At 35.6% G+C, this 27,868-nt stretch overlaps 1 protein-coding gene across 1 annotated transcript in view; it reads right to left on the bottom strand.

Moving 5' to 3' along the window:
- Positions 1-27,868, bottom strand: part of LOC149148330 (acyl-CoA hydrolase 2-like) — a 501,847-nt gene that overhangs the window by 99,381 nt on the left and 374,598 nt on the right. The gene's annotated exons all lie outside the window — the stretch shown is intronic.

Genomic DNA, 27,868 nt, shown 5'->3' on the forward strand with positions numbered 1-27,868 from the left:
GTGAATTTTAGAACAGAGGAATTAGTTTTAAAAATGTTGGCTCATATGATTTAGTTAGAGATGGATGTTGTTTGCATTTTTTTTAAAGATTTTTTCAGAAAAATGTATGTGTATATATTTATGTTATGAATCAATAAAATGTATGTGTATATATGTGTTATGAATCAATAAATAATTATTAAGATAAAAATCTTCTAGTTTAATCATTTTTCAGGTTAATTATTCTTTAGGTCAATCATCTGATTGGTTAATTAAATCTTGATGTCTTGCTTCTTTATCTAATTTAATTTTGAGATGGTATCTAAGCAAGATCAAGCATTGACCTAGTGAATGGACAACACAAAGTTTGAGTGTCAAAGAGAAACAAGAGGAAACATGCTGAAAAGAAGCCGTGTGAATTGAATCTGTATGAGTCAAGACATAGCTATGTCAAGAGAAGGTAGAGAATAGAAAACTTGCATGGTAATTAATATACTAAAGGAGAAATCATGGAATTGTGGACCAAGGGTTTCAAAGCCCATGATTTTGTCATTTAAGAGCAGGAAATTGGAAGAAGGTTGCAGAGTGAAACTAAATCAAAAGGAAATTGCAGATCAAGGGTCTCAAAACATTCATTGTTTCAATTAGGGTTATCATTAGATCACTGGGTGAAAGATTCTAAGTGAAGAATACATGAGAGGAGTCGCCAAAACATGGAATCAATCTCGACATTATAAAGTATAATGGGGAAACTCATATTTCTGTCATCGCATCTGAAAATTATATGTTAACCAAAGATTAATCTTTTCAGAAGAGTTGACATTAATTTTGAAATAGAGATAATGATTAAGTGGCTAAGGTCGTGAACATGAATTTAAGGGGTGAAGTATGTAGAGTTTTAAATACACCAGCATAGATCCATTTTAAAAACAGATCCAGAATGAGCAGAGAGGGATCCAATTTTTTCACATAAGCCTCTCTGCTCAATAAAGGTGAAAGAAATTGTGATAATTTGGAAAATTGTAGATTATTCATTTTTTTTTTTGATAAAAGAAGAGTAAGGAATCAATAGGTATATTAAAGGTGGTCAAGTAATAAGAGAGATAAAAATATAATAAATAGAGAGTAAAGGTTAGGATGTTTTTCTCATCATTTGACAGAAATATATGGTTGACTGAGAAATTATCTGGAGTTATGAACATGGATTTGTTCAAACCTCCTATTTTAATTGGTAAAAACTATGATATCTAGTCCATTAAAATGAGAACCAACTAAGGAAAATATGATATATGGAAAATTATTTTGAATGCATTTGAAGAACCACTAAATCATCCAAGCCTATAGAGACATGATACAAGATCAAAGAGACCAACTTATAACCAACAGAAAAGATGATACAACAACATTTTCTCTCATTCAGCAAGGCATGGATGGGAGAAATGTTACACGAAACACAAGCCCCCCAAGGTCCCAAACCCCAAACCGCATCTCGTATAGATCCGTGGGGGATCCGCTGGCAGAACTACAGTTCGGAAATCCAAAATTGCAGATCGAGCGGAATAAGACGGTTCCTAGAAATTCGGAACTATGTCAGCCTGATCTATGATTCTGGTGGATTGGGCATGGATCCGAGAGAATCCTGAGCGGTTTCGAGACCCGATGGACAGTTCTGCAATGACCATGTTATGAAACCAGCTCAAGAGAAGATAGAAAATATAGATCAACGCCTTAGAATTCAACCTCTTCGAGGGGGCAACCTCCTTTACATTACATAAATGAAAAATTCTTGGATGATTCAAATGGCAAAACCTCCTTTCTATATATTGGAGTCTAAGGAGTCACAATATAACCCAGCCAACCTAACAATAATAATATAAAGCCACAAAAATAGCAATAGAGGGATTCTATGGGGCACCGTAATAACAATATGGGGATAATAGGGGCACAACAATATTAATAAGGGATGCAACTACAATATTAATGGGGTAATCACTAGTATTATAAGGACCCAACATGCCCCTCTCCTTCAAAAAAGTGTTGTCCTCAATGCTTGAGTAGTTCTGGATGCTTCTGTATAAAATTCTCATCCTCCCATGTGGAATCTTCAGCGGATAAGTTCTTCCACTTGATAAGATACTCCGAAATTGATCGATTTCGTAGCTGTCAAGTTCTTGTTTATGTCATTGCTTCAGGTTCCAATATAATTTTTCCTTCCTCATCAAGTTCTGGCAATATTGTTTGAACTGGGAGCTTGTCGCCTATAACCTTCTTTAAACATGAAACATGGAAAACTAGGTGCAATCGAGAAGCTGCAGGAAGCTCTAATTTGTATGCCATAGTAGCAATCTTTTGCAACACCTTGTACGGGCCATAATACTTTGGTGATAATTTATTATCCTTCTTAGCTTGCTTGAGGGACATTTGCTTATATGGTTGTAGCCGTAGGAATACCCAATCACCTACATCAAAACTTATTGTGATTTTGATCTCCCTGTTGTTTAATTCTATTATGTACTAACACGAGGTTATCCTTTAAGAGTTGCAGGACTTGTTGTTGATGTTCGATGTGATGTTCCACTACTTGAACCTTAGAATTTTCTCTTAAATATGATGTGATGGATGGTGGCTGATATCCATAAAGTGCCATAAATGGGGTCATCTTTTTTGTTGTATGGAAGGAAGTGTTATACCACCATTCAGCCAGAGGCAACCATTTTACCCATTGTGTCTGTTTATCAGATACAAAGCAACGAAGATATCCTTCCAAACATTTGTTTACTATCTCAATTTGCCCATCAGATTGAGGATGATAAGATGAGCTATGAGCTAACTGAGTACCAAGACAACAAAATAATTCTTTCCAAAAATTTCTAGTGAAAATGGGATCTCTGTCACTTACAATAATCTTTGGGTTTCCATGTAGCTTTTGAATTGTTTCCATAAATGCAGTAGATACTGTACTGGATTTAAATTGATGTGATAATGCAGAAAAGTGTGCATACTTAGTAAGTCTGTCAACTACCACCATGATGATAGTCTTTCCCTCAGACTTGGGTAAACTTGTGATAAAATCCATTGAAACCTCCTCCCAACGTTGGCTTGGAATGGATAAAGGTTGTAATAGACCCGATGTCATAATTGTTTCAACTTTATTTTGTTGGCAAACCAAACATTCCACCACAAATTTTTGAATATCCGATTTAAGGCCATCAAAAAAATTCCTTCTTAACCCTATGGTAAGTTTTTAAAAATTCTGAGTGCCCTCCTAAGGGAGAAGTGTGCAATTCCATAAGAATCTTTTGTTTTAGTTGGGAATTCTTACAGAGGTATAAGCGATCTTTGTACCATAATGAATCATTTTTCCAGCTAAATGTATCAGATGTACCGGAATCTTGTTGTAACTTTCGAATAAGTGCCCACACTTCTTCGTCATTCTTCCATTCCTCCCTTGCTTCATTTATCCAATCTAGTTGGATAATAGAAATGGCGCACAACAATGCTTCCACATCCTCATCCTTTCTTGAGAGTGCATTTGCCACCACATTTTGCTTCCCTTTTTTGTAGATGATTTCAAAGTCATAACCCAACATCTTTGTGACCCACTTTTGTTGCTCTTCAGAGGATAATCTTTGTTCTAAAAATTATTTAAGGCTATCATGATCTATTTTTACCTTGAAGTGTCTTCCCATTAGGTAGGGTCGCCATTTCTTAAGTGCATGGAGTATTGCCAACATTTCCTTCTCATAAATAGCTTTGTGTAAAAAATTTCCCTTGATTGGACAACTTTCAAAAGAAATGGGTCTTTCATCTTGCATTAAAACAACACCAATTCCATTTCGTGAAGCATCACATTCCACAATAAAGGTTTTTGTGAAGTCCGGTGTAGCTAAGACCGGTGCTTGGCACATTGCCTCTTTAAGATGTTCGAAGGCCTTTGTTGCTTCTGGAGTCCATGAAATTGCATCTTTCTTCAATAATGTTGTTAGAGGTGCTGCTATTCTCCCATAATTCTTAACAAACTTGCTATAATACCCTATCAACCCAAGAAATCCTCGTAGATTCTTTATGGATGTGGGGATTTTCCATTCCTTAATGGCTTTAATTTTGCTAGGGTCTACCTTAACTCCTTCGTGAGATACAATATGACCTAGATATTCCACCTCTTGTACTCAAAAGAAACATTTGGATCTTTTTGCATATAATTGTTTCTCCCCCAATAGTTTTAGCACCCTGTCAACATGTTCAACATGATCCTTCCAAGACTTGCTGTAGATTAGTATATCATCAAAAAATACTAACACAAATTTTCTAAGGAATGGTTTGAAAATGGAATTCATCAAAACTTGAAATGTTGAAGGTGCATTGGTAAGGCCAAAAGGCATGACCAAAAATTCATAATGACCCTCATGAGTTCTAAATGCTATTTTTGGAATGTCTTCAGTCTTCATTCTGATTTGATGATATCCTCAATGAAAATCCAACTTGGTGAAGTAAATTGATCCATGCAATTCATCCAGTAATTCATCACTAACAGGAATGGGAAACTTATCATTAATAGTTAGCTTATTGAGCTCCCTATAACCAGACACATGTGCCATGATCCATCCTTCTTGCGCACTAATACTACTGGAGTAGAGAAAGAACATTGACTCGGTTGAATTATACCAGCCTATAGCATTTTTGCAACCATACATTCAATTTCACTCTTTTGGGCATAGGGATATCTGTACGACCTGACGTTTGGAGGAAAACTTCCTGGAATCGGATGAATAGCATGATCATGATCACGAATAGGTGGGAGACCTTTGGGAGTTTCTGAAATACCTTGGAATGATTGTTCAAGACTTTTTGGAGATCTGGAGAAATAGATGATTCCAATGTGGAAACATCTAGTGAACATAATTGTGCAATTACACCCCTTTGTTCATTTTTTAGAAGCTTTGTCATACCGTTAGAGCTGATTATCTTTCCTGGTTTCCTTGCAATACCCCTTAATTAAACTTCCTTTCCTTCCACAGAAAATTTCATGAAAAGTTCTTGAAAATTAAAAGCTATTGTACCCAAGGATTGTAGCCATTGGACTCCTAGTACAACATCAGCACCTCCCATTGGAATGGAAAGCATTGGGCTAGTCAATACATATTCTCCCATCGATAGTTTGATATTATGGCACTTTCTAAAGAATGTTATTGTTCCTCCATTTGCAACCATCACTTGACACTCTGATGTTGGATATAAGAAGCAATTCAATTCTTTTGCTACCTTACAATCAATAAAATTGTGGGTACTTCCTGAATCAATCAACACTATTACCTTTTTCTTCTTGATTTGTCCTTCTATCTTGATGGTTTGAGGAGTGGTAATTCCATCCAATGCATTACAAGATATGGTCGGATTCATTTCTTCTTTATCTAGGCTTTGTTCCTAGAGTATATCCTCTTCTTTTGACCTTTCTTGCTCCTTTTCTTCTTCCTCTTCGCAGTCTATGTAGAATAATTTCTTCTCAGCACACTTATGACCTTTAGTGTATTTGCTATCACAACTGTAACAAAGCCCTTGTGCTCTTTTTTCTTCCAATTGTTGTGGTGTCAACCTTATAGGTGTTGGAAGACTAGGGGCAACAACACTTCCATCTTTATAGTTGTAAGTGGTATGCTTCCTGGTTTCCATAATTTTGTTTTCCATTTTTCTTGCTAACCTGAATGCCTTCTCTAATGAATCAAGTTCCCAAAGGCGAACATCATGTTGGATATTATCCTTTAAAGTCCCTATGAACACATCAATCATATGCTCCTCTAGAATATTTTTTATCCTTATGTTCAATTTTTTGAACTCTTCAATGTGCTCCATTATTGAACCCTTTTGTTTGAGACTTATCAATTGGCTAAAAAAAGTGTTTCTTTTTGTATCCTCATAATGTGTTGTCAATTCTTCCATAAAAATTGCCCAAATGATAATTTGTTTACGAGAGCAAAGCCATTGATACCATACAAACTGATTTGGTTCCAAATATAAAGTTGCAATACATACCTTTTGTGTGTTTTGCATATTATTGAGATTGAAAAATCGCTCCATCTGTAATATACATATTGCGGAATCCTTGCCATCAAACTTTCTCATATCGATTTTTGGAATATGGTGGGTCTTCGATCCCACATTAGAGTCTGTGAAATCATGATTAACATTTCTTTTGTTTGCATCATGAGTTTCCTTTACAACCTTTTCACCATTAGTAAGTATTTCTTGTAGAAAATTTGTCAAATCTGTCTTCAAATCTGCCATGTCTGTCTCTAAGTCTGTCTTCAAATCTGCCATGTCTCTCTTCAAATATGTCTTCAAATATATCTTCAAATCATCCATCTTAGCTTCCATGCCCTTTATCTTAGATTCCACACCATTTATCTTAGCTTCTGTTAGCTTTTGTGAGCGTGACATTTGTTGCACTTGTTCTTGTAATTTTGATATATCATGTAGCATTTCTTTCTCTTCTTCATGAGTCATGCTAGAGCTTTCAGGTTGCTTACTAGGTGTCTGAATTTTCTATCTCGGGGCATCAGTTATTGATAATAATGCTCTACTATGCCCTTTGAATTCCTTCAAAATAAATTTTCAAATCAATCTTAAGAAAAAATTTAAAAGAATCGACAAACCTTTTTTCACTTTGTAGGAGCTCGATATTGCCTCTGATTTATCTCTGAACTTTCGGATCATCCAGTTCTAGAATTGCAACTTGCAATAACACTCTATGTCCTCTTTCCAATGCCACCAGTCTGATCCAAATTGGATTCTCCAAGGAAGAGTTATGCAAAATCTCCCACAGTGACCTCATTATAGACTAGTTCAGTAGAGCGAACTTGTACGACGTGCCATGAGTCACTGTTTTGATCTTTGGCTCTGAAAATATATACAAGAAACTACAGTCTATCGTCTTTTGTACCTTCTTACAAAATTTCAATCTGATGCTCAGAGAGAAAGTTATGACTATTTTCCCTAGGTCACCTGTTTGGAATGTAATTCAGGAGTCTGCAAAAATACCAACTTCCTCAGATCATATCTCTGCAAATATAGCGCAAAAGGCTCTGAGATTCAGACCCGAGATTTAGAGCGATTTCTTCTCAAATGGGTTTCTTTTAGCTTCTAAAACGTCGCAGAAAAAATGTTATAGCGAAAATGCCACGATGACCTGTTTAGAGCAGCAAAACACTAGAATCCAAAGCTCTGATACCAAATGTTATGAAACCAGCTCAAGAGAAGATAGAAAAGATAGATCAACACCTTAGAATTTAGCCTCTTCGAGGGGGCAACGTCCTTTACATTACATAAATGAACAATTCTTGGATGATTCAAATGGCAAAATCTCCTTTCTATATATTGGAGTCTAAGGAGTCACAATATAACCCAGCCAACCCAACAATAATAATATAAAGCCACAAAAATAGCAATAGAGGGATTCTATGGGGCACTGTAATAACAATATGGGGATAATAGGGGCACAACAATATTAATAAGGGATGCAACTACAATATTAATGGGGTAATCACTAGTATTATAGGGACCCAACAGACCAACCCATAATTCATTGTTTTCTTTAACCTGTGTTGGGGGTGGGTTTAAGGTGAGTTAGGGAAATAATAGATAGGTATAAATCTCATTTCCCCCTCTCATTCCCTCACTCTTGTATTTTTGGAGAACCTAGAGAAGAGAGGATAAGAGACTTTAGAGAAGATAGGTTTGACGAGAGCTTGGAAAAGTGAAGGAGGAAGAGATAGAAGCAATGAAGGAGGAGGACCTTAAAGGAGTAAAGAACGGCTTCCATTTACAGGAGTTAAAGAGGTAAGTGAAAACATCAAACTCCCTCATTTTTATGTAATTGTTGTTTGTATTGTTTCCCCTCCTTCTCCTACTCTTTCCCATTCTTTCTTCTTGCCCATTTCATTGCAAATTGTCCATCTATACTCATATTCCGAAATGGTGTTATTTTGGCTTCTATGTATCATTCCACTTTTGGTTTTCATGATGGTAACAAGGGATGTAGGAATAGAAGGGGAGAAGAACAAGAGGATAGTGGTCCCTATTGAAAATAGCAACAAGAAATGATAAAAATAGAATCCAGAATGTTCTAATTTTAATTTGTCCTTGAATTAAAATTGTGATTTAAAATTTGAATTTAGTCTCACCAGCTGCTTGGAAATAATTAATTAATTCATTATGGATTAATTAGTTGGATAAATTCAAGTTATAAGTCTTTGTGAAGTCATGCAACAGTTATCCCTTAAATTAAGGAGATTGTCCCTTAATTAAGGAGATAAGATTGAGTTATATTTGAGTTGTAATTAGTTAGCTCAGTTTACTGAGTTAAGTCGAGTTAAATTAGTTCCAAACTATTTGAGGAACTAACTGTGAATTATCAGTCAATTGATGCATGCATGCAGCCAACATGTATACTCCAGATAACTGAAGATTCCCTCATTAATAAATCATGCATGTCTATTCTGAGAAAGACCCAGTTGAGCTAAATGTCAAGGACAATGTACTATCGATTGCATTTTTCTCCTATAAAGGAAACTCATGCATGAAATCAAGGTAAGGTTCCTTGAGGATTGTGCAGTACTAATAGGGTGTGAGATAAGTGTGAGAGATCAGTGTTCCACTTGGTTGAGATTCTTCTACTTGGTAACAAGAGGATCACCCAGGAGAAACTGCGCAAAGAAATAGGAGGTTTGGAGGGCAGAGGAGAAGGCTTGAGAGAAGCCTTGATTGCCTGTGAGCATCCAGAAGGATTGTACTGAGAGCTGGCTAGCTATATGATAATACATATAGTGGGGTTTTTAAATAGGCTTTCCCCTGAGTATTTTCTGTGTTTCATGTGCATTGATTCTTATTCTTATGGTTATATGTGTTCTGCTCTGATTCAGCTAGATCTTTAAGCTTCCGCAAAGAAAATTGATAGTAGAAGTAGATTATAGTATTTTGCTTTAGTTATATTGCATTATCGAGTTAATATACAATCAGATTTTCTACATGATCTTAGAGGTAGGTTTGTAAAGAATTTGTAAAACTAAATTTGTAGACAGAATTCCTACATGGTATCAAATCCAGGTTTATTGGAGCTAAGTTTATCTGAGTTGTGAACAATATATGGAGACGAGAATTTGAAGTTTGAAGTTCAAGGTTACAGGTGCAAATCGAATTCATATCATACTTCAAGGTTGGCCAATGGCAAGGAAAGTGAAGGGGAAGGCTTCCCATTCCAAATCGAATTCTTCTCATGGAGGGAAGAAGGGTGACATGTCTAAAGTGAGATGCTTTAATTGTCACGAGATGGGACATTATGCGACTAATTAGCCATCGAAGAAGTCCAATAAGGGATCCTAATGCAAATTTTCTTTGTCATAAGGAGCTAATATGCTACATGGAAGCAAGAAACTAGGGCTTTCCCACTTCTCTTTTTTATCTTTGCAAGTGAGGTTGGTCGAAGGGTTTTAAAGTATTTCGAAAGAGGGCATTACTACTTTAATATCTTGTATTTTGTCACACACTAAGGACAAAGGTTGGATATGCCACAAAAGGAGGACACTCCAGATAAGGGTTAATTTTTGCAAGGGGAATAAGCAATAGTGGGGGTGATTTCCGTGAGGACCAATCCCACTCCCTTGACAAGAATCAATCATAGGTACCTAGACATTTTCTTCACACTCTAGAAAGAGGTGAGATTCCAAGGCATGAGTATAATGTTGGCATTATCATACATATGTTGTACTTGATGGCAACCCACTCATCTCAGATGATAAATTATAGTGCAGCAAAGTTCACGCACATTCATGAAGATAAAAGTTTCTTTCATGAAGATAAAAGTTTCTTTCATGTAGAGAAAAGTTCACGCACTTTTATGCAGAGAAAAGTTTAGAGAAAAGTTCACGCACTTTTATGCAGAGAAAAGTTTATTTCATGTAGAGAAAAGTTCACGCACTTTTATGCAGAGAAAATTTTAGAGAAAAGTTCACGCACTTTTATGCAGAGAAAATTTTATTTCATGTAGAGAAAAGTTCACGCACTTTCATGCAGAGAAAAGTTCCTTTCATGAAGAGAAAAGTTCACGCACTTTCATGGTTGTCTCATGGTATTAGTCCGACAGTTTTTGATGCTATGGTTTTGGTCCGTGGTATTGCATCCAAAAGTGTTGATCTCACGCACTTCCATGGTTGGTTCATGGTATTAGTCCGATAGTTTTTGATCCTATGGTTTTGGTTCATGGTATTGCATCTAAAAGTGTTGATCTCACGCACTTTCATGGTTGGTTCATGGTATTAGTCCAACAGTTTTTTTGATACTATGGTTTTGGACCGTGGTATTGTGGAAGGCCTAAGACTATATAAGAGGAAGAAGATCATTTGGCAAAGTATCATCGAATGAATTGAATATCTAATAAGTGCTAGATCTGAAATATTTGTGATTGGGTTATGGTGCAGATCTGGATCTGAATGAAGGAGGAACCTTAGCGCATAAAGAAGGATAAGTTCTATTGATGGGTCATAATCTTTATGCTTGAATAATAGTATCTTTGTATGATTTTGATATGTTATATGAGGCGCATGCTTGATCTATAAATCTGACAATCTAGGTTAATTAGTGTCTGAATATTTGAAAGAAGGAATTATCCTTTATAGATTTTCACGCAGGTTTCAGGTTGTTGAAGTAGCGTATATCTTTAAATTATGATCTAGCTGCCTCTGTCTCTTGCTGCAGTATTCTGGGTTCATAATTTGATGTGTGGTTACTATTACTGTGTTCTGGGTACAACTTTCAGAGAAGTGTTTGCTTGATTCAGTGCTAATTGGGAAAAGGAGATTGTTTGATGCAGATATACTTGATGATTGATTGATGTTCATGGATCTAGTCTGAAAATTTATGAAAAGTGGTCCTTGAAAGAAAAGAAGTAGGGGGTTGTAACTCCCTTCCAGGAGAGAGAGTTGTAGCTTTCTGCAGGTTGCAGCCTGCGTACTAGTAAAGGACTGCACCAGTACAAAATCATTGTAAAAGGATTTTCTAATTGAAATAATATAGAGACATATTGCAGCAGGTGGTTTTCACCCACATTGGGTTTCCACCTTATATCTGGTGTTCTTTTGTGTGACTATCTGTTTTTCTTGTTCATGCTCATTATTTTATGGTACTGACATACAATAATTCAAAGTATAAATATATTGAAAAAGAATTAGATAATACTGATTCACCCCCCCCTCTCAGTATTATTTCCAACAATTGGTATCAGAGCAGGTCCTTCTGAAGGAGCTTGATCGCTTGAAGGAAGATCTATCATCATGAGCAACTACGAGAGGGAAGCATCAATCAGGCCACCGATTTTTGATGGGACAAAATTCGTGTATTGGAAGGTAAGAGTTACTGCCTATCTTCAATCTTTGGGTACAGAAGTCTGGGACATCGTAGAAACAGGGTATACTTTTCCATCAGCTACTCCCACAGATCCAACTGAGAAGAAGAAATATGAAACAAATGCAAAGGCAGTCAATACTGTTCTAGGATGTCTATCTCAATCAGAATTTGTGAAAGTTATGCAGTATAAATCCGCAAAAGAAATATGGGACAAGATTGTTCAGAGCTATGAAGGAGATGATCAGGTAAAACGTGCAAAACTTCAAACCCTCAGGATTCAATATGAAAATCTCAAGATGTATAATGATGAAAGTGTGGCTAACTATTTTCTTCGTGTGGATGAGATTGTTAATTGTATGAAAAATTTGGGTGAAGAAATAAAAGAGGCTGTTGTGGTTGAAAAAGTTCTAAGATCTTTGTCACCTAGGTTTGAATCTAAAGTTTCTGCTATAGAAGAAAAGGAGAATCTACAACATCTTAAAATGTCACAACTACATGGAATTCTAACTGCTTATGAAATGAGAAAAGGAGGTCCATCTGACATGAAAGAAGCTGCCTTCAAGGCTTCAGGTAAAGGAGAGTACTATGAATCAGGACATGGGTCAGAAGAAGAAGAAGAATCAAATTTTGTCAGAAATCTTCAACGGGGTGCTGGACGGTTCAGAGGTAAGTTACCCTTCAAATGCTTTGCTTGTGGAAGAGTAGGTCACTATGCTGCCAAATGTCCTCATAAGGATAAGATCGACAAGGGAAAGGAACCTATTAAATGGAACAAGAAACAGAATGCAAATAAGAAAAGCTACTACACTCATGAAGACAGTGATGGTCTATCAAATAGTGATGAAGATGAACGAGGTAATGACTATAAACTTTTAATGGCCTTTGAAGATGATGATTACATGGATGCTATAGATGTGGATAGTTTTTATGAAGAGATTTCTAGACTCAAGACATGTATAGAAGAAAATAATATGATCATTGATACTCTACAATTTCAAATTGATGAAAAAGAAAAATTTCTTGAAAAGTTAGAATGTGAAATTGTTGGCCTTAGAAAAGAAATAGAGAAAACAAAGACTATTAATCTTAAGTTTGTCAAAGGATCTGAAACTCTGGATGAGATCATCAATGTACAACATTCTCCGCTAAACAAGACAGGTCTGGGGTATAATGGAGAAACATCTCAAGCATCCACCTAAAAGAGTTATCTTGATGCATCAAGAAGGAATGAGCAAAATCACAATGGAGATCACCAGGTAAAGCAGGGACGAATTACATCAAGAACTAACAAAGACTACCAGGTAAACCAGGGGCAATCTGTCTTAAGGGTGAACAAAAGCTACAACCAGCCATAGGTAAAATCTCCTCAATTTGCTTCAAGAATGGATGACAATAAGAATTACAATCATTTGGGTGGTAGATTTGATAACCGCAGAAGTTTCTTCAATGGCCAATGTTTCTCTTGCCATAACTTTGGTCACAAAGCAGTTCAATGTGTTGCATATAAAAAAATCATGACTAGAGAAGCTCAAAAACAAAGAAGTATGACTGGGATTACAAAAAGTACCTATAACAACTTTTCGGCTCTTGAAAATGAAATTGAATGTTCTATTTGTAATAACTTCGGTCATGAAGATTCTGAATGCAGGAGCAGATTTCAGCAGACAAAGGAACAAGCCTCAAGCACCAGAACATGGAGAATAAAGGAACCACAATCAGAAAGATGTGGGATAGCCTTTTATGCAGAGGGACAGGAAAATCTATGGTACATCGACAGTGGATGTTCGAAGCATATGACAGATGATAAAGAAAAACTTGAATCATATTCTTCTTTAGAAAAGGGAAAGAAAGTTTCTTTTGGAAATGATACTCTAGCAGCTATAAAAGGAAAAGGCACAACTCAGTTAAAAGAAAAGGTCAAAGCTGGAAATGTTTTGTATGTTGATGGCTTGAAGCATAACCTTCTGAGTGTTAGTCAGATGTGCGATCAAGGAACCGAGGTAATATTTCGATCAAATGGATGTAGCGTTCGTGATCTTGATACAGGGAAAACAATGATCAAAGGTAGAAGAAGTCCAAATAATCTATACATATTTGAAGAAGGACAACAACAATGCTATTTGAGCAAGGATGATGAACATTGGTTATGGCACCAGAGGTTGGGGCATCTAAGCTTTTCACAAATAAGGAAGGCATGCAAATATCAGGCAATTCGTGGTCTTCCAGATATCAAAATTCCAGACAACACTATATGCAAATCATGTCAGTTTGGTAAGCAAACCAGAATCAACTTCCCGGAGAAGGAAGGATCAGCTAGCAGGCCTCTTGAACTAGTCCATACAGATGTATGTGGTCCTTTCAGGACGAGGTCACCTCGAGGAGAAGAATACTTGATATTATTCATTGACGATTTCTCCAAGTTTGTTTGGTTAGGACTTTTGAAGCACAAAGATGAAGCATTCGAAAAATTCAAATCCTTCAAAGCCTTGGTTGAAAATGAATCAGGTTACAAATTAAGTGCCTTAGGTCCGACAGAGGTGGGGAGTTTACCTCAAATGAATTTTTCGATTTCTGTGAAGAACATGGGATAAGAAGGGAATTCTCTACAGCTAGAACTCCTCAGCAAAATGGAGTGGTGGAAAGGATGAACGGAACAATCCAACAAATGGCCCGTGCTATGCTTGATGAGTCCGGAACTCCCGCAACTTTCTGGGGTGAAGCTGCATATGCTGTGGTTGTTATTCTCAATAAAACAAATGTCCGAGTAAACAGCATTCAAACTCCTCATGAACTCTGGTATGGTGAGACTCCTTCGGTAAAACACTTCAAAATCTTTGGGAGAAAATGCTATATTAAGAATACTGATGAGCAACTTGGAAAACTTGAACCTAGAGCAGATGAAGGCATTCTTCTTGGTTATTCTCCACACAGCAAAGCATATAAGTGCTACAATAAAAGACTTGGAAGAATTGTTGACAGCATTGATGTAGTGGTTGATGAAAAAGGATACATTCCTAGGCAAGTAAATCATGAAAATATCAAAGAAGATGAAGACTACCCTTAAAGACAGAATGATGAAGAAGAAGAACCTCAAGAAGCACCAGAGGAACAGATAAGGGTAGAAGAGAAGACTCCATCCAGGTACGTTCAGAAGAATCATCCAGAATCTCAGATTTTGGGGCAAAAAGAAGCAGGTGTACAAACAAGAAGAACAATTGCAGAAGCTTCAAGCTATTTGGCATTACTCTCATCCACTGAACCACAAAATGTAAAAGAGGCATGCAAAGATGAATGTTGGGTCAAAGCAATGGATGAAGAACTTGAGCAGATCGAAAAGAACAACACTTGGGAGTTGGTTGCTAGACCAAAGGATAAGAATGTTATAGGGACAAAATGGGTCTTCAAAAATAAGTTGAATGAAAATGGGGAAGTAATTAGAAACAAGGCTAGACTTGTTTGTAAAGGGTATGCGCAGCAAGAAGGAATAGATTTTGAAAAAAAAATTGCTCCTGTTGCAAGACTTGAGGCCATCTGAATGTTCCTTGCTCTCTCAAGCTTTCAAAAGTTCAAAGTATTTCAAATGGACGTGAAATCAAACTTTCTGAATGGAGACTTAGAAGAAGAAGTATACATTGAGCAGCCAGATGGTTTCATTCTTGGAAATGATCCAAATCTTGTATGCAGATATAAAAAGGCTCTCTATGGTCTTAAACAAGCTCCAAGGGCTTGGTACTATCGTTTGGACAAATATCTTCATCAACAAGGTTTTTCAAAAGGATCAGCACATAGCAATCTTTATATAAAAATTGAAAATGACAAATTGCTAATACTTGTTGTGTATGTAGATGACATTATCTTTGGCAACAATGAAGAATCTATGAGTCAAAGCTTTGCCTTGGTGATGTAGAAAGAATTTGAAATGTCCTTGCTTGGAGAATTGACATATTTTCTTGGTTTGCAAATCCAACAAAATGAAGGAGGGATCTTCTTGTCTCAAACCAAGTATCTCAAGCAGATTTTGAAGAAATATGGTATGGAAGAAGCAAAACCAGTATGTACACCCATGGTCACAGGATGTAACCTCAGTGCAAATGATGAATCAGCAGCAGTGCATCAACCAACTTACAGATCTATGATTCGGAAGTCTACTTTATTTGACAGGTACCCGACCAGACATCATGCATGCAGTGGGAATAGTTGGAAGATTTTAGGCAAATCCAAAGGAAACTCATCTTCAGGCAGTGAAAAGAATCTTCAAATATCTTCAAGGGACTCAAAATTATGGCTTATGGTATCCTAGAGATACAGATCTCACACTTCATGCTTATACAGATGCAGATTGGGCCGGAAGCAAGGATGACAGGAAGAGCACAAGTGGTGGTGCATTCTTTATGGGTTCCCGATTAGTATCTTGGTTCAGCAAGAAACAGAGTTCAATTGCTTTGTCTACAGCTGAAGCAGAATATGTGGCTGCTGCATCTTGCTGCACTCAACTCCTTTGGATGATGCATACCTTGCAAGATTTTCAAATCACTTGTACACCACCTATCTCCATCTTATGTGATAATACAAGTGCAATTAGCATTTCAAAGAACCCAGTCATGCATTCAAAGACCAAGCACATACCAATCAAATATCACTTTCTCCGAGAACAAGTGCTTGAACAAAAGGTCAAGTTGGAGTATGTTCATTCTAAGGAACAAGTTGCTGATATACTCACCAAACCATTGCCCAGGGAGACCTTTGAATACCTCAGGCAAAAGCTGGGGGTTGTTGATGCATCATCTTGTTGTTGACTCTCTTCTGATTGTTGGTTGTACGCAAGGTTCATCTGGGGTATATGCGTACATTTGCTGAGTTGCAGATTGGTCAAAGATCGAATGGCACAAGTTTAGGGGGAGCATATAATGCATTTTTGGCATTATGGAGGAAGGACAGAAGGAATATTGCTGCAATATGTCTCTATCTCTTTCATGGTCATTTAGGGTGATTGTCAGATGTTGCTGCTATCAGTTATTGACATTGCTTATAGTCATGGGGAGCATGAATAACACACTTCAGTACAGCAGAGACTTCAGCATGTACTCAAAGGAAGCATGGACAGAGTGGTACACCTTGGCATATACAAAGGGGGAGCTCTTTCAGAGATGTCAGCAGATACTCAGGGGGAGTATGGGCAGCAGAATGTTTCTCTAGGAAAGACCTTATCTTGGTTTGCCCTCTACCCTTGATGTCAAAGGGGGAGAGTGATTGGTTGTTGTTGCCATCAAGTCCAAAGGGGGAGATTGTTGGCATTATGATACATATGTTGTACTTGATGGCAATCCACTCATCTCAGATGATAAATTATAGTGCAGAAAAGTTCACGCACTTTCATGAAGATAAAAGTTTCTTTCATGAAGATAAAAGTTTTTTTCATGTAGAGAAAAGTTCACGCAATTTTATGAAGAGAAAAGTTTATTTCATGTAGAGAAAAGTTCACGAACTTTTATGCAGAGAAAAGTTTATTTCATGTAGAGAAAAGTTCACGCACTTTTATGCAGATAAAAGTTTAGAGAAAAGTTCATGCACTTTTATGCAGAGAAAAGTTTATTTCATGTAGAGAAAAGTTCACGCACTTTCATGCAGAGAAAAGTTCCTTTCATGAAGAGAAAAGTTCACGCACTTTCATGGTTGGCTCATGGTATTAGTTTGACAGTTTTTGATGCTATGGTTTTGGTCTGTGGTATTGCATCCAAAAGTGTTGATCTCACGCACTTCCATGGTTGGTTCATGGTATTAGTCTGATAGTTTTTTATCCTATGGTTTTGGTTCGTGGTATTGCATCCAAAAGTGTTGATCTCACGCACTTTCATGCTTGGTTCCTGGTATTAGTCCAACAGTTTTTTTGATACTATGGTTTTGGACCGTGGTATTGTGGAAGGCCTAAGACTATATAAGAGGAAGAAGATCATTTGGAAAAGTATCATCGAATGAATTGAATATCTAATAAGTGCTAGATCTGAAATATTTGTGATTGGGTTATAGTGCAGATCTAGATCTGAATGAAGGAGGAACCTTAGCGCATAAAGAAGGATAAGTTCTATTGATGGGTCATAATCTTTATGCTTGAATAATAGTATCTTTGTATGATTTTGATCTATTATATGAGGCGCGTGCTTGATCTATAAATCTGACAATCTGGGTTAATTAGTGTCTGAATATTTGAAAGACGGAATTATCCTTTATAGATCTACACGCAGGTTTCAGGTTGTTGAAGTAGTGTATATCTTTAAATTATGATCTAGCTGCCTCTGTCTATTGCTGCAGTATTCTGGGTTCAGAATTTGGTGTGTGGTTACTGTTACTGTGTTCTGGGTACAGCTGTCAAAGAAGTGTTTGCTTGATTCAGTGTTAATTGGGAAAATGAGATTGTTTGATGCAGATATACTTGATGATTGATTGATGTTCATGGATCCAGTCTGAAAATTTATGAAAAGTGGTCCTTGAAAGAAAAGAAGTAGGGGGTTGTAACTCCCTTCCAGGAGAGAGAGTTGTAGCTCTCTGCAGGTTGCAGCCTGCGTACTGGTAAAGGACTGCACCAGTACAAAATCATTGTAAAAGGAGTTTCTAAATGAAATAATATAAAGACATATTGCAGCAGGTGGTTTTCACCCACATTGGGTTTCCACCTTATATCTGGTGTTCTTTGGTGTGACTATCTGTTTTTCTTGTTCATGCTCATTATTTTATGGTACTGACATACAATAATTCAAAGTATAAATATATTGAAAAAGAATTAGATAATACTGATTCACCCCCCCCCCCTCTCAGTATTATTTCCAACATATAATACCAAGAAGCAAAAAACCCAAAAATATTTAAAATCTCTTTTTTTATTTTATGTAGTTATGATAGGAATGAATTGCTGGTTTTTCACTCACATATTAATAATTACAAGTTATTTATTAGGGAAAAATAGCATCATTGTTAGTATATCTTCCATTTTAATTTTGCATCTACCCTATTGGTTATAGATCTATAGGTTTGGAGGGATTTTCCCTTGTTGGACCTTCTCTTTCCGACCACCAAAAAAAGTTCAACAAGCTTACAAGTGAGTAATTTATAGTATAAGTTGGTGTTTCAACTCTACATTGGTTTATGGTCATATTTTTTGCGTTAGACTGGATTCTTGCATTCCAGCTATTATAATTGTCAAATACAATTCAAGAAAAAATCTAGAAAAATAATTTGATTAGACATAACCTAAAAATATGAAAATTTCAGTAGAGGGGAGATTCCTAAAGCCTCTGTAACCACCCTTTAGTCATCCCATAGTATAGGGAAACTCCCTAGAGATGTTTTGACATAGTGGTTTGCTTGATAAGCATAAAGTAGTTTGTTGACCCTACACGTTTTCCAAACTTTATAGTTTGTCATACAAGACAAGAAGTTGTTTTCAGGTATAACTCCTTAACTTGGCATCTAAAATGTTAAGAAGCTTCATATTTGGTTACGATAAGTTTAGTAGGCCAAAATCCATAGAGCATATGCAATGTATTTAATCTATTTTGGTTACTAATGTCTTTTGTTAAAAATCTGCATTGTTTTAGCATTATTTACAATAGGACAACAAACATATTGAAAACACCTCCACCCTATCGCCTCTGCATAAGGCATTGGACAGATACCAGAGTTGTTAGGGGATATTTAGGGACTTCTCACTTGGCTGATTAGGGAATTTTGTGCCTAAATAGAAAGGGCTTGGGTCATGGTGATAGTGGGTCCTTGGCTTGCATGTGCACATGTAGCAAGATTATTGGGACCTTAGCAATTCTACTAAAAAGATCAATAACATTTTCTATTGTCATTGTTGGGTAGCAGTTCTTTCAACACAGTTTTATACAACATTGATCCACTTGGGTAACTTTCTGTTTGTTTGTTGTGTACTTTTTATGAGATTAATATGAAGGACTAACCTGCAAGATCACATATGGCAACTCCAATAGAGGATGCTTCAATGGAACCCAATCAAGCAAAAAGGTATACACCAAAATATTCTATCCAAGGTGAGTTAGATTTTATTCCCGAACTTGAATTCTTTTTATCAAAGAGAAGTCAAAGATAAAAGTAGGGAGTTGAGTTTAATTGTGTCATGTTCTATTTTACTTGCACTAAGAGTGTTCTTTGAGAGCCAAGAATATTTAGATATAAGTACATCTAATTAGAATACATATAAAAATAATATAAAGGCATTACCTTGGTTAACTTATTTGTGTAAAGTTTAAACCACTTAACTCAAATAGCAAGTCAATCCCATGATCCCCCTAATAATCTTGATAGTTTACATTAATGGAGATGATCATTTGGTTTCCGCACATGGTTTCAAGGAATATTTTACTACAATGATGGAAGGATTAAAATTACAACATGAAGATGTAGTCATGAAATGTTTTCTTCTTGCTTTAAATGGTAATGTTACTAGATGGTTTGTTATTTTACCAAATAATAGCATTACTAGCTTTCCTTAATTAAGACAAGTTTTTTTAAAAATGGTCTTAACTTAAAGCTCCTAGGATTTTATTAAATGATTTGCATAATATTAACAAAAAGGAAATTGAAAACATTGATGAATTTAATGTTATGTTTGATAGGGTATAGAACTCTAGAAAAGGCCCTCCTAACTTACTACCTTCAAGCTTTCATAAGAAACTTTTCTCTTAATCTAAATCTCACTAAACTAGACACCATTAATGCTGCTAAAACTAACACAAAAAAGCATAGATGACAGTTGGACTCCATCAAATAAGTCTAACATGCCAACACTTTCATAACCTAGAGAAAAAACGCAAAACAAGGCATTTGTGAGTAAAGACAAAGTTTAAATTTCTAACTCAAATGTGTCTATGTGACAAATAACTCACCAACTTAAAGAATTGCAGTTGACCATGAAGCAAATGATACAAATACATCAAGTTGCACAAAAAAAATTGGTTCAAATGGAATGTTCTCAAGAGTCTTTCCAACCCAGAAATAATTTCCCTCTTAAAACTATTCTAAACATCCATAACAAGGTCTTAAAATGCTTAAGCCTTTGTAGTCTAATAATGCCCTTGAGCATTTTAGCTATGTTTTTTGTAGGGTGTGTGATGCTTTCCACTCTGAGTTCACTTTCTAGGATTTTGCAAAGGCATTAAATGCAAGCAAGCGTAAAGAATCTAATTTCCTGGAAAATAAAACATTATCTTCTAAGGTATTATTGGCTTGTTTGATGAACTCAAGCCTAGAGGAAGTGATCCTAAAGTGGATAAAGCTACTAGGTTGCTCAATAGGATACCTTCCAATTATGAGTTAAACGGATGTATGCTAAGTATTAGAAAGGAAGAATTGTCAACATAAATCTAAAGAAACATCCTATCAAATATATCACCAAACAACCTCTTATTTTGTGAGGGTAGTGGGCCTTTCTAAGTATTTAGAGTACATGAAACTAGATGTAGATATCTTTCGATGGCCAAGTAAAACTAAATCACTTATTTCATTGGCTGAGTTTGTCGAGATCCCAAAGTTTATAAGTCAAATAGGGAAGATTTTAGGTTTTGAAGAGGCAAAAGTCCAAGAGGTAGTTTGGAGTAACCCTATTAGTATGGAATAGAGTGAGGATCCCCTATGTTTTTTCAATCTTCCATGTTCAATAAGCCTAGAAATAATCCCTTAAATGAGCCATTTCTAGTTTCATTAATCATAATTGATTGTATCTTTCATAATTGCATGATGGATTCAAAGGTTGCATTAAATTTCATGGGTTTACAAGTGGGAAATAGAATGGGACTTATGAAATTCATGGCCATGCAAGAATATATATGCATTTGACTCTCTTAAGCTCCCATTTGTCTAGTTAATCAAGGATCTACAAGTCCACCTTGCAGCACATCCTAATGTAGTCATGACCATAGACATTGTGGTGTTGGATGTGACTCTGGCTTGAGGAATGTTGTTATCATGAAAGCGGATGGCAATTTTAGGTGGAATTATTCAATGGATCTATCTGAAATCATGCCAGCTACCCTTGGAGAAGATCCTATAAACCCTAACGATCATGTTAGAATAATAAAGGAGAGTATGGGTCTTACATGGTCATGGCTACCAAGGTTACTCTGTCAAAAGAAAAGGGTTATGGAGGATGATTTTTGACTTTGCATCCTTGAAATATGGGAATGAAGTCAAATTGTCTTCATGTCTCCTAACAAGGAAGTCCTCCATTTCATGTATAGGTTGGAGTTTGAAGAAGCCAATATTGTAGTGGAGTATGAAGCTTTAGTTTTAGGATTATCTACTCCTAAGGATATGGGAATATCATGTCCAAAGGTCATGGGGATTCAGATATAGTGGATTATCAAATCAAATGTCTCCATGGTTGTAAGAAATAAGGAAAGTATAGACAAGCAATCATGGGGATCATATAACTTTTTGATGCATTTGGCTTAAAAGTGGTGCCAAGGTCAATGAATGTTGTTGTTGATTCATTAGCTATGTGTGCATCAATTATGTAGCCTTGCCAAAAATTAGAGAAGAGTGGTTGAATCGAATACTTTATAGACCCTATATTTCAAAAAATGTCATGAACCAGCATGTTTTTTATAATGATGATCAAATTTTGAGATTTTTCGAGGGAACTGAAGAATTCAAGGGAGATGGGCTTTGATTTGAGGGATGGAAATTCTATAAAACCTTTTACCTATAGTCAAATTCCATCAAGTTTAATTCCTTTAGAAGCATATTTTATCCAAGATGATGCTTTGAAAGGACAAAGCATATTTTAGCCAAGATGATGCTTTGAAAGGGAAAACTAATTGGGCCAAAAAAGTATGAATATATCGAAAAATGGACTGAGGATGATACAAAGAGGATTGAAGTTAGTATTCACATCACACCTAAAGAAATGAATAAGGTTAAAAATTAGAGATGGACTTTAGGGACATGTTTCCTTGGTCATATGATGAAATAAAAGATTATAAAGATGATGTTATATAGCACACAATTTGGCTAGTCAAGGGTGCCAAGCCATTTAAGAAAAATCTTAGGAAGATTAATCTGAATTTGGCCCCTCTTGTTAAACCTGAACCAAATGTTGAGTGTGAGTATCATTGCCCCATATATACATACCACCTAGGTTTCTAATCCAGTAGTAACCAGAAAGAAAACTAGAAATGTCGACTTGTGTGTAGACTTTAGGAATCTAAATGTGGCTTCCATTAAAGACAACTATTTGTTGCTCAACATGGAAATGTTGTTACAATGGATCATGGGTATAAGATTATATCATTCCTTGATGGGTTTCATGGCTATAACCTAGTTTTAGTCAAAAAGGAAGAAAGAGTGAAAATGACATTTACAACTCCTTTAGATACTTTTGAATACATTGGAATGACGTTTTGGCTGCAAAATGGAGGTGCCACTTTTCAAAGGAAAATGTATTGTGTATTCCACGATATCATTAAAAATATTATTGAGGTCTATCAAGATGATCTTACAATGTTGTCAATGAAAGGGATTGATCATATTCGTCAAGGGTGCCTAGTCTTTTAGAGATGTTGTAGATATGTGAATTCTTTAAATTCCAAGAAGATAGTGTTGAATGTGATAAAATGAAAGGTTTTGGGCCACATACAATCAAGAAAGGCTTAAGAGTGGACCCTGAAAGAGTCAAATCCATCCAACAACTTTCTCCACCGAGGAACATGAAAGAGCTTCATTTTTTCTTTAGTAAGGTCAACTTTATTAGGCAGTTCATACTAATGAAAGTATGATTTATAAACTCCTAAATAAGTTGTGACAGAAAGATACTACCTTCAAGTGGGATGAGGCAAGTAGAAATTCCTTCCAAAACATAAAGGATGAGATAAACCACACACCAGCCTTGGTGAGCCTTGATTATACTAAAAATTTTATAATAATTTACATTCGCATCAAAAGACACCATTGTTGGAGCCCTCCTTCAAAAGAATGAAGACAACTATGAGCATTGAATTACATTCATGAGAAATATGGTTAGGGATGTATATTTCAACTACGCAATTATGGAAAAGTAAGCCTATGCATTAGTCAAATTACTTACACGTTTTTGTACTTAGGTTGTCTACTATAGGATTGTAATGTTTGTTCCTTGTTACCCACCAAAAGTGGGTGATGCCATAGGAGAATTTTTCCTCCCATTATTTGTTCCAGCTGGAATCCTACAACCCCTTACAACCATTGGGATTGAAAATGGGTTATAATGAGCAAAGGGGAGTGATATATGCGGTTTCGGAAAGAAGGACCATGCAACCAAAATCAGAATTTCCCATGTCGTTCGATTCCTAAAGCTAGCATCCAATAGAGGAGATCTCATGGGACTAGAATACAAGGTTAACCACCAAGTTTCACAAGGAGAAAAGAGTACAGACCTAGAAAATTCTTTCCACTGAATCCCCCCACTAATCCATGCCAAAAAGTATTCATGATAAGTAAGAAAAAATGCCCAACTACATAATGAAATCCATACATTCAGGGTTGGAGGACCCACCTTCAAACAATGAACATGACAAATGGGTGAGGATGCATAATGGTCGACTCAGATGGGATAGATGATGGCGCATCTAGCTATTTGGTGGCTGCAAGGGGTTGGTGGGCTCCATCTGAAGACAGTTTAGAAGAAAACAATTCTCCTATGGGTGTCAACCATGGGTGGTGGGTGACATAGGGCTTCAAAACTAAAAGCCTCACTGTCATTCATGGGTATTATCCTCCCTGTCAAATGCAATGTGAGAAGAGGGGAATGTTTCCACAATGCTCACATGGATGGACATCAAGAATTATGATCATGTATGTGGCTAAATCTATACGGGTGTTAGCTTCTCCCTGAGATGCACCCTTTTACTGTAACGATAAAACTTAGAGTTGTCTACAATTAAGCTTTGAGGACAAATATTTTTTGAAGAGAGGGGCGATGTTACGAATATAATTTATATAAAAATAGAATAAATATAAATAAATCAATAATAATCAATAAATAACCATAATTATGATTATTATTTATTTATTTTTATTTATTTTATTTTTATATAAATTATATTTGTAACATTGTCCCTCTCTTCAAAAAATCTTTGTCCTCAAAGCTTAATTGCAAACAATTTCCTTCACCTTTCCCACTCATTTTGACATATGTAAGAGGTATTGTTGAGCTTAATCCATTTTCCTCTCGATTTTTTTAAATATTATTATATAAATATTAATTATTATTATTGTTATTTCTTTAAAAGTAACTTTATAAAAAATTATTATAATATAACTTTATAATTAATAAAGTTAAATTATAATCATCTTATAAAGTACTTTATAATTTGTTAGCTTCTTATATTTGTTAATATATTATCTTGTCTTCTATTGTGTCTTCTATCGTCGACCGGTGTCCTATCGTCCACCGAAAGCGTACAACTAATCCATTTAAGAGTTTTTTTATGTTATATGTATCCAATCATTTGAATCCTTGTCATAAGGAATAGGTGATGTCAATTGTCAGCGGATTCGGCAAATTATTCAAAATCTTTCGAACTCATAGTCTAATATGCAAGGACCTAGTAGAATCAAAGAATGCAGAAAATGGTATAAAAAGAAAGGGAACTGGCATGGACCCTACGGCTGAATCAAGGGTGAAACTCATGATCCCATTTGTTTCATCCTCTGGCATTTGATAATAAACGTAGAGTGAGTCGTTGCAGAAACAAGCTCGTTGTCTAGGTATAGTATGAAATTCTCTAGAATATGTGTGAGGACATTCCATCAATTTTGGAAAGGATTGTAAACTTTATCAATTATATTTGACACACACTCTATGTACCTGGGTTTAATGGTTGCATCTTCTAATTCAATAAGACTTTCTCCATTATTACTTTTGGACAGATTGAATTGTATATTTTCCAAAAGCAAGCAAATGTCTTTTGTGCAATTCTCCTTTACATTATCTTCCATTCCTTCTATAATATATGGTGTTGAGAGAGTTCGATACAAAATAGAATTTTCAATTCATATTCTCTAACTTTATATTTAGAGGTGAATGAGGAAGATGAATGAGGAAGCATACATTCATTGAATTGGCTACTAATTGCTTTGGCTCCTTCAAAAGGGCTTTCATGACTTATTCACATATTGATATATTTTCTCCATCACTGGAAAAAAAATTATTCAAATTAGATAGCAATTGTTGCACCAGGAATTTAGCTATGGTACCCAAATCAATTTCGTCATGACAGAGTGAAAATTGAATTTTTTTTTCTTCAAGAGACCCAGTGATTAGTGTCTCTACATTTTCTGAACCACTACGACGAACATAATCTGAAGTTGGGAGAGTGAGAAATGTGTTGTTAAGAATAGAATCATACCCTTCTTAGAATGGAGCATACTCCATTGTACTTTTCTCAATGGCTGTAGAAGCCAACTCATTCTCATTCAACTCGCTAACATTGAGTTGAACATTGTGATTCACATCCAATTTTTTGGAATTTTCACCAAACTAATAGCTTAGGAACCTTAAAATTTTGGATTGAGTCCCCTCGGATTTCTTACATCTACCTTCCAAATTTGTAGTTGGACCAAGAGTAGTTTTATAAAGATCTTCCTTGCACAAACTACAAACAATGGTTGTATATAATGGATACCATGTATTATATTTTATAAACTAAAGATCCAATTTAATGGGTGCCTGTGCACTCACTTCTGAGCTTTTTGTGGGTGACTCTACATTCACTTCTAAGATTTTTAATATCTTGGAAATCACATTAGAAGGTGTGGCCCTCTTTCTCTTACACAACATTGATTTCCCCTCATATTTCTCAGAACCAATTTCTATTTTAGCTTGTTTTTTTCATTTGTTAATCCAATGGTTTCTTGAGAAACTTGTACAACATCAACATGCCCAAGGTTTTCTTGAGTAAAATATCCAGCAAATTTTTTGAATTTAGAATTATCATTTTCTAGATGTTCATGAGTACTCTTAATTCCATAAATTGATCCTGGAATCTTGGAGATTTCATTAACAGGGATTTCTAACATTTTTGCTTTGACATGCTTAGTATTGTCTTCAACACTCGGATCAACTACAATTTTTGGACCTTCATAATCATCATCGAACGATTCTGCATTTGAATCGTTGTCAAAGTCACTTTCCTTCTCTATGACACATCCTTTTTTCCTAGTTAGAGCACTCTTTATTGTTAATCCATTTCATGTCAATGCCATCTTTTGTTATACATGTTGCATATGCTTCAAAATGTTTTATTGATTTTCCAAGCGTTTCTTTTATTTCTAGTAATGATTCTCAAGTAGTCATATGTTCATATGTTCCCATGATTTCAGGATCTCTAGCTTAATAGGTAGAATGTATAGTAGTTAATGTCCAGAGGATTGAATGGCTCTGATACCACTGTAGCAACAAAACTTAGAGTTGTTGTGCTTTAAATGTAAAACACACAAATTTATTGTAAATAATGTTTTATTGATAAGATTAATGAACAAGGTTGAATGAATGTTATAATGAGGGCTCGCTTATAGACCTAGGCAAGTGCCTCTTCATGATTGGTCATATCCTTAGAAACACGCCTCTTCATTAACTAATCATTAATCAACTATAATTATGATTATTATTTATTTATATATTTATTTTATTTTTATATAAATTAAAATCATAACATTTACAAAGCAATTTAATCGATAAACTTACAACAACAGGAAAATCATTTGTAAGTTACCATTAATCTAATGTTTATTGGATACCAAATTTTTGAGGCTAGGCATGTCTACAAGGATATTCGGCCATCACGATCATGTATAACACTTACTATAGATTTGTGCTTACCACAAAAATGAGTAGATTTCGAACCATCTCCCTCTTCAAATATAAAATATGCTAACCAATTCGCATGCAACCCAATGACTCCACTCTTAGAAACCAGTTCTTTCAATTCATTATGCCTATAAATACAACGTTGCTCCATGTCAATCAAAAGGAAGAAATTTGGTGGAAAAGTAGAGTTTCATCATTGACTTCATCTAACCATTTTGGATGAGCAACCATTCGGATTTTTAAAGATAATCGATCTTGTAGATGAATGTAAGAATGTTGTAGTGCTTAAAAAGGTAAAGAAGTGTTGCCATGTTGCATTCCCTATTGTTAGACCTAATAACTAGAACATCCTTTGACCTTTAAATGTGCCATAGGTATCCCATACCGATATCAACTATCAATATATATGAAAACAATAATTCAAATGCCCATTGCATTTGTCAATGAAATGGACCCAACAACAAAAGTTGTAAAATTCTATTCAGGGACCATTGATAGAAGGCTTATCTGTCCCAACTACACAAATTTTTCCAATATCAACTCTGTTTGGAAAAGTACCATATGAATTGTCTTCTACCAAACCCACAATGGAAGTTGGAATAGAAATAGGGTTATATTCTTCTTGAGGTATCAAAT

Source organism: Pinus tabuliformis, chromosome 9, assembly GCF_031772625.1.
Source record: "Pinus tabuliformis cultivar Carrire ecotype Pingquan chromosome 9, CPIR1, whole genome shotgun sequence".
NCBI classification, from domain to species: Eukaryota; Viridiplantae; Streptophyta; class Pinopsida; order Pinales; family Pinaceae; genus Pinus; species Pinus tabuliformis.